Raw genomic sequence first — 8658 nt, 5'->3', positions numbered from 1 at the left:
ATAATATATATTATCATATCCTTAAATTTTTGTATATATTTTTATTGATAATTAATTTTTGTTCTCATTCCCTCTTAAAATTTTTAAAAATTTACCTATAAAATAAAATAATAGGTAGATCCCATATAATGAAATAATTTAGGCATTATTCTTAGTCTTTCTTACGTATACACCTTTCTAGCACATGAAATGCTGTTGGAGGTGGAGAATTATGATGAAAATCATTTAAAAAAAACCTTGGAATTAACTAATGTGTTCTTGTCTTTGGAATATAAACCATGGGATTTGGTTTAGTCTTGTTGTTTTTAGATTGTGGGTATTCAAAATTCCTTTATTTTTCTTACCTCTTCTGTCTCTCAATATGACAGGCAATGCATGCCACTCCACTTTCTAGTACAACCAATAAATCTATGTCTTTAACCTTTTTCTTTTTCTTTTCTTTCTCGAACTCTTTAACCTTTTTTTTAGGCCTTGTGGTCTGACAAGGTTTGAGTGAATGGCATGGAAAGCATCAAATAATGGTGCTTTTGCTCTGATCTAAGAATCTCCATTCAAACTTGGGTTTTCTGATAACACTATCTGTTGAGACTTAAAAAAGAAACTGTCTTGTTTTCTTGTTTCTTTGTTTTCCTGGTGAGGTTGATAATGGCAATGAGGAGAAAGAAGTGGATTTTTATTTTATGGTTTTTTTATGGTTTTGGGTTCCCATTAGTGGATTGCTTTCTCCTAAAGGTGTAAACTATGAAGGTAAAAATAAGGGGAAATTTGTTCTTCTTTGGGATTTTTATCATTAATTGAGATATTCTCTGATCATCAGCGTTTTTCTTTTTCAGTGCAAGCTTTAATTGCAATAAAGGCTGCTCTTCATGATCCTCATGGCGTTCTTGATAATTGGGATGCCGATGCCGTTGATCCATGTAGTTGGGCAATGGTTACTTGTTCACCTGAAAGCCTGGTCATTGGCCTGTAGGATGTTTTTTTCTTTTCTTCTTACAACCTTAAAATTCACGACAATATTTAAGGAATTGTTGAATGAATGAAATTGGCCTTGTTTCAGGGGCAGCCCAAGCCAGAATCTATCTGGTTCGTTATCTCCGCATTGGGAACTTGACAAATCTCCGGATTATGTGAGTAATAAAATCAGATACATTGAGTGCATGAATTTTGTACCTGGATTCTAGTATTGATGATGGTATGAACCCATTTTTTGCAGGCTGTTGCAGAATAATAACATAACTGGACCGATTCCTTCCGAGCTGGGGAAGCTCTCAAAGATTCAAACAATTGATCTTTCTGAATTCCTTCACTGGGGAAGTTCCTACATCTTTAGGCAACCTAAGGACCCTCCAATACATGTAAGTTATGTTCGAAAAATTGAACATACTCATGTTCGACAATTATGCCGGTGCTATTTTCGGATTAAATTTAATATAAAGGGCTGCAAATTTTGATTGCAGGAGGCTAAACAACAACAGTCTCTCTGGTGCACTCCCATCATCTTTGGCTAACATGACTAAGCTTGCCTTCCTGTAAGCCTCTTTAAGTTCTCTAGTTTTCCTCTTAGATCAATTATATGTATGGGATTGGAATATGATTCCATGTATTTAAATATTGTGTTTCAGTGACTTGTCATACAACAATCTCTGGACCAGTTCCCAGATTTGCTGCTAAAACATCAGGTATGTTCTTCTATCTAATCTTCTCTTAAGTCTTATGTTACTCGCACTCGAGTGTTAATGTCAGATACCGATATATTCACATGTTGTAAGTCCCGAATAAGTTGATAAACTTTTCTCCTTTGTCATGTTGTTGCAGCATAGTGGGAATCCTTTAATCTGTCCTAGATGCTGGACCAGAATGCAATGGGATACATTGATGCCAATGTCCATGAACTTGAACAACACAAGGTTTTGGATTTTTGATTTTATCTTACGAAGCCAAAATTTGATTTTTGATTACGTACTCTAATGATTTAACTGACTTCGACCCTCTTTCGTTCTCAAGCTACTCAGCCTTCCGACAGATCCCGAAGTCATAAGATAGCCATTGCCTTTGGTTCAAGCATCGGATGCATGTCTCTGATGTTTCTTGTACTTGGAATACTTCTATGGTGGAGACGAAGGCAGAATGAACAGATTTTCTTTGATGTTAAAGGTTTGAAATTGTAAAGCTTACTACAAAAATGTCTTCATCAATGGCTAACTAATACTTGTGATTGGTGTCTTTTCATTTCATATTTCAGATTGGCATCACGAAGAAGTTTCACTCGGAAACTTGAGGCGGTTCCAATTCAGGGAACTTCAGATTGCAACACATAACTTCAGCGGCAAGAATATTCTAGGAAAAGGTGGTTTTGGGAATGTGTACAAGGGAGTCCTGCAAGATGGAACAATAGTAGCCGTTAAGAGGCTTAAAGACGGTAATGCCACAGGTGGAGAGATTCAATTCCAGACTGAAGTGAGATGATCAGCCTTGCAGTGCACCGGAACCTTCTTCGGCTTTACGGATTTTGCAAACATCCACAGAGAAACTTCTTGTTTATCCATACATGTCGAACGTGCATCTCGTCTCAAAGGAACATAGAAGAGTTCCCGGATTTTGTATAACCATAACTTGGCAATGATGTATTTCAGTAGGTGAATTGAACCGGCGTCGTTTGTGACAGGCAAACCGGCATTGGTTTGGGGCACAAGGATGCAAATTGCTCTCGGAGCTGCCAGGGGATTGCTATATCTTCATGAGCAATGCGATCCAAAGATAATCCATCGGATGTCAAAGCAGCTAATATATTGCTCGATGATTATTGTGAGGCAGTGGTTGGAGATTTCGGGTTAGCAAAGCTTTTGGATCACCAGGATTCACATGTTACAACAGCTGTGAGGCACTGTAGGACATATTGCTCCAGAGTATCTCTCCACTGGCCAGTCTTCAGACAAAACAGATGTGTTTGGATTTGGAATTCTCTTGCTTGAGTTAATCACAGGTCAAAGAGCACTAGAATTTGGAAAGGCTGTTAACCAGAAAGGAGCAATGCTTGATTGGGTGAGTATAATTTCTGTTTAGACTACTCAAGCTCGAGGGTGTCAAATATGAATTTGTTTCCGACTTGGCTAGTTCGTACTTTTCTATGTTTTATCATGCATTTGCATCACCTGTCATAGCTTTCATCCCAAAAGACATATAGGATGTGCAATGCACCGTTTATACATCTGAAGACCATCCTTTCTTATTCGATGAGGATTAATGCATATTCTCCCTCACCCTATCACATAGTGCCTAATCATGGACTCCTCCATTTTCATCTACTCTTCCCTCAAGGTTGGTCGATTTGGAGTCATGATTGGTCCACTTTGCCTGTGCCATTCTTTGAAATGCTCAGCACACATCAATCAAGTCAAGGGTCGTCTACGGTTGATCGAAATTCCACCACTTTTTTACCAAAAAAATGTCTTATACACCTAAGGGCATGTTTCTTGGTCATGATACATGAAGCAAAATAAGATTTGGAGCATCATAGATATCACCTAATCTTCTTTCCTCGAATTCTTGAATTCTATCTTGCTCAGATTCTTCATTTTTGCATATGATTGTGTCCGGTACTCGTGTCTCTGTCTAACACATTGATATTAAAATATGTCCTCTACGAATCCTCCAAATGAATGGAAAAACTGAGAAAATCGAAATATTGTCAAATATACTCTCATATCCAACACTTTGGTGTAACATAGATTGGGTTGCGATGAACTGAAAACTAGAATTTGACATGAATTACCGATTGCAGGTAAGGAAAATTCATCAGGAAAAGAAGCTTGAAGTGCTTGTTGACAAGGATCTCAAGAACAACTACGACCGAATCGAGCTCGAAGAGATGGTTCAAGTAGCATTATTATGCACACAATACCTTCCAGGCCATAGGCCGAAATGTCTGAAGTGGTTCGAATGCGAAGGTGATGGTTTAGCCGAAAGATGGGAAGCTTCACAAAGAAGCGAATCAACCAAATGCAAGCCTCCCAGGAATTCTCGTCATCGGACCGGTATTCCGATCTCACCGATGACTCTTCGTTACTTGTTCAAGCCATGGAACTCTCTGGACCAAGGTGAAGCAGAGTACCAAGTCCTTATAAAACTTGAGTATAAATAATTTTTCTAAAATTTGAATGAGAGTTAGAAAATAATAGCTAAAACTGGTATAGTTTGCATAATAGTAGCATAGCATAGGTTAAAAGGGGCTTTGATTTTTGTTTCCACTGCAATTGTATAGATTCATGTCTAAGAAGACATTATTGAATATCTGAGGGGCTGTGAATTTTTGTGTAAGACCAAACATTCTTCAATGGGTCTCGTCTGTACTTTTAAATACTTAGATAGTTATTATGGTGTAGAGGTTCTAGTGCTTATGTAACTTTAATTATAGTGTTATGATCCTCATTTAATCTAATTAGTTTATTTAGTTATTTTTAAAGACTTCCAATAGATTTTTTTTGTGAATTTAGAGCCTACAACCATCATTGTTGTTAATAATTATATTATTTTATCTTCACTATTTCTAATTAATCCGTGATTGATAACAGCGATAAATTAAATTATCACGTCTTTAGATAACTTATCTAATAATATGAACAATTAAAAAGTAAACACTTAACCTCAAAAGAATGACTTGCATTCAACTTAAATAGGCATAAGCTACTTGGATAACAAGGAAACATCCTTCCTTTACCTCCAAGTAATTGACTTATTCAAAGTCTTATTTCCTTACGAAAACATAATCCTAATAAAATAAGATAAACATAGTTATATTGTAACGTTAATGAAATCATATGTATGACACATGGTAATTAAAATACATAATTGAGATTATATCTAATCAAAAATAATACTCAATATCATGTAAGAATGACTCAAAACTCTTCAACATAAAGTTAGTGTATGGAATTCTTTTCTATGTAACGTTGGTCAAATTCATAATATCTTAAACTACCGATGCAACTCGTAAGAATGGTCTAAAAAATAAACTTATGTAATAATTTCTTTGAAAGGTTGAAATAAATATGTAGGTAACATTCATCAAATCCGTTGAAATCGAATGATGTATTAAACTTATGTAATAATTTCTTCAAAAGGTTGAAATCAATTGATTTTGTCCCATCCGATAATACATTTGATTTTGTTTTACGTGATAATTTATAATTTTAAGGTAAATAAACAGATTCTAAGTTTAAAATAGTTATAAACAATAAGATATTTGATGAATGATTACAAACAATTGAGAGATAACTACGTTGTTAAGGGTTCTGTTTTGGATGTTAGAGTACACATCACTTAATTTACGCTATATGATTGGAAGACAGCGTCACGTGATATATAGTTGACCAATCAACATCCTGTTTTATCAAACCGTGGCCGCCACTTGTGTGGTTCGTGTTAGGCGTACGTCACTTCCATGTCGGACCATTTTAGGTGCGAGAATATTTTAAGGTTAAACTACACTTGTGATCCCTTCCGTTTCTTCTTCTTCTCTATCTTATTTTACTTACGGTTTCGAAAAAAGTAACATTGGTTACTTATTTTATTTTATCAGTTCATTATATTTTGGACACGGGGTCACTAACTTCCTTTAGTTTGATGACATAGTACACTAGTAAAATTGTTAAATTTTAACTTGACACTTAAATTCACATATATAATCCCCTTTATCCACCAAAGTATATATATTCTTTTTTTTTCATGATTCTACTAAGTGTACTAGAAAAACAGCCCTAACATTTAAGGTGGTTAATTCTTCTCACTTAAATAGGTTAGTTTATCAAGTTTATCCACCCAAAATTGGGCTATGAAATAATTAAGAGCTTTTACTATAGTTCATCCTCATAATAGGTATGGTGAACTAGTCAGTGGACCTACCTTAGTCAGTGGCAGAGAGAGCCAAAGGCCTGCGCGAACTGAGGAGAGTGAAGTAAGCCCTATTACTCCAGTTCTATTAGAAGTTAGATGTAGGGTCTCGTAGGAGAGTGTCAATTTCGTCGTCTGTAACGAGCTTTGGAGGCTCAGATAGGGTTGTGAGATATCCAGAGTATGAGCATTGTGGAAAAAGTCATTGAGAAAGGTGCTTTAAGCTCTCTGGAAAGTGTTATAGATGTGAGTCCTTATCGCATATGGTGAGGGATTGTCCTAGTTCATATGGCGATGTCTCAGCTTGACTTGGGGGAACGACCCCAATAGCTCAACATGGCAGAGAGACTACACAGGGAGGTGTTAGTTTTATGCTCAAACAGGATAGTAGAGGAGCAGAACGACCAGTTCCCGATTTGACCTTGTGTGAGTCAACTTGTCAAATCATAGGGAGCCAGAATTAGGACGTTGATGTCGTAGATGAGATACCAGGTATGTTTTCAGCTACCTCAATTTTTCAAGTTACTTCAGTAGATGTGTGTGCATGTATTCTTTTTGTGATGTTAGGTGAACTAAGTAGAAAAAGGTATTTGGGTTGAGGATCCGATCGTCAATATCTAAGTGCCTAGTTAGTGGACTTTAGTGGGATAGGTAAGGTCACCTTAGAAATTTTTCGAGGGTTTAGGTTAGACTCAGTAGTCGATCGAAAGGAGGTTGTTAGCACAAGTGTTTCTTTGACCTTAGGATTTTGGATTTTGGATCCAGATATAAGAGAATAGGTGGTTGTTTCTTATTGGGTTGAAGATCAACTTTAAGAAAATATCGACACCCTTGTATGTTTTCTAGGGGAGTATTTGTATGGGTTGTCGAGTCAAATATGAGAGCCTAAGGATGATTTTGTAATCATTGTTTGAGGGTTTGTGTGTTCGACCTTATAGAGAATTAGTAATCTCAATTCAGTTTTTGAGGTAGAGATCTCCAAGAAAGTATCAAGAATACCCAAGTTGTCTTAGCCAACATGTCTATCACCTCATTGTCAAAACCACTATATCCCAGCTAGTGCCAAGGCACTTTAGCTGTTAACTGGGCGCAGATGCCCTAAGTACTCGCGAGGAGTAAATTAGCAAGGTGTATATTTCGATGCAGTAGTTCTAGAATTTCACCCTAGGTACCAAGGGTACTATAGTTATGATAATAACTTATTAGTTTTGAGGTGTATTGAACCCACTAACGTCACCATGATGCCTTCTTGTATGAATCAACTAAGTGAGCCAAGCTTATTCAGTGATGTTTTCATGTTGGTATATGAGCGTGATCTATATATAACACATAGCAGTATGCAACGTTGTATAGTATCATAGATTTTAGTGCAGGAGATTAAAGGAAATCAAGTATGTTAAGCTACGTTTGACTAGTGTTAGTTGTCATCGAATAGCTCAGTGGTGAAAAGTGATAGTGAGTGCATGACGTAGAGTCTCAAGATCTTTGAGATAGAGTGCGGTTGTGTGAGATCTCTGCTTTGCGAGGAGTGCTCTCTAGAAGATCCAGATGTTGCTAGTTTTGCTCAACAAATGGTTGATTTCCAGTTTTAAGCACCTTAGATGCTTGATCAGGTGTGTAGCGTGTATGTAAACCATATGGAAAATGAGAAACAATCAAAGTAGTGTGGATGATAATTGAATCAAAGTTGCGTAATAGAAGCGTAGAGGTCAACGTTAAGAAGTCGAGAATTTTCATCATAGCTTTAATGGTCGACATCAAGACTGTGTATGACAAGTTTTCGTAGGATCTCAACGTGTAGTATGTCTAGTTACCTAAGTTCAACAAACATCAGAGACTTATAGAATTGTGCACTAAGTTGACTCGGTTGGGTAAAGTCAACCAGTGAAGGGTTTAGCAATAGTAGTTGAGTCCTGAGGTAGCGTTTTCCTTGTGGAACATTTTAAGTATTTAGTGTTAGGATGACTATTGTAAGTCATTATTCAATCCAAGCAAAATTTCGACGATGAAATTTCTTTTAAGGATGAGAGAGTTGTAACACCCCAAATTCTGGGTTGTTAGTTTTGGGTTTACCCGAATGGGCATGTGGACTTGGACCCAATTAGCCATAAAAAAGAGATTTTTAAATAGTGGAAAGTTGAGAAGGGACCAATAGTGTGTTTTTCCCATTGTTAAAAAGAAGAGGCTTTTATCACATTCCATCTTCTTCTCATTTTCATTTCTTCTTATTTTCTTTTCTCTTACTTTCCTCTCCAAGTGCCATATAAAAGGGTAAGTTCCTTGGGCCTTTTAATGTTTCTTTTAAGCTTCATTTTGTTCTCAATCCTTCCAGCAACTTTCTTTTGGTGATTCAAAGCTTGGTATTCTTTTTTTGCTAGAGAAAGTGTGAGAAATCAACCAAATCACAAAGGGAAGGAGTATGGCTAAGCAATGAGTTTCATTCGGGGTTTAAATATAGAGGTAGTGTATTTCTAATCCTTTGGACTGTTAAGGGGTTCATAAATATAAAGAATTTACTAGGATTTGGATATTTGAGCATTTTAGGGTTTATCTTTGAATTCATGATTAAATCACGTTTTAGGTGTAAAGAAAATTTTTTACAACCTTATAACCCTAAGTACTCCCTAAAGCTTTAACATATGATTAGAAGCCAAACTAAGACATTAGAAATGATTTTTAGGTATTCTCCGAGCCTAAATAAGACATTTTTGGGTTCGAGTATCGATACTGGGATGAACAGTATTGATACTGGATGAATTAGGGCAAAAT

General features: G+C 36.4%; 1 pseudogene; it reads left to right on the top strand.

The window, feature by feature from the left end:
- Positions 1–491: 491 nt before the first annotated feature.
- Positions 492–4433, top strand: LOC120177105 (annotated as a pseudogene).
- Positions 4434–8658: the final 4225 nt, after the last annotated feature.

This window comes from Hibiscus syriacus, unplaced genomic scaffold (assembly GCF_006381635.1).
Source record: "Hibiscus syriacus cultivar Baekdansim isolate YM2019G1 unplaced genomic scaffold, ASM638163v2 tig00112281_pilon, whole genome shotgun sequence".
NCBI classification, from domain to species: Eukaryota; Viridiplantae; Streptophyta; class Magnoliopsida; order Malvales; family Malvaceae; genus Hibiscus; species Hibiscus syriacus.
The sequence above is the reverse complement of the archived record's forward strand: the minus strand, read 5'-3'. Positions and strand labels throughout refer to the sequence as shown.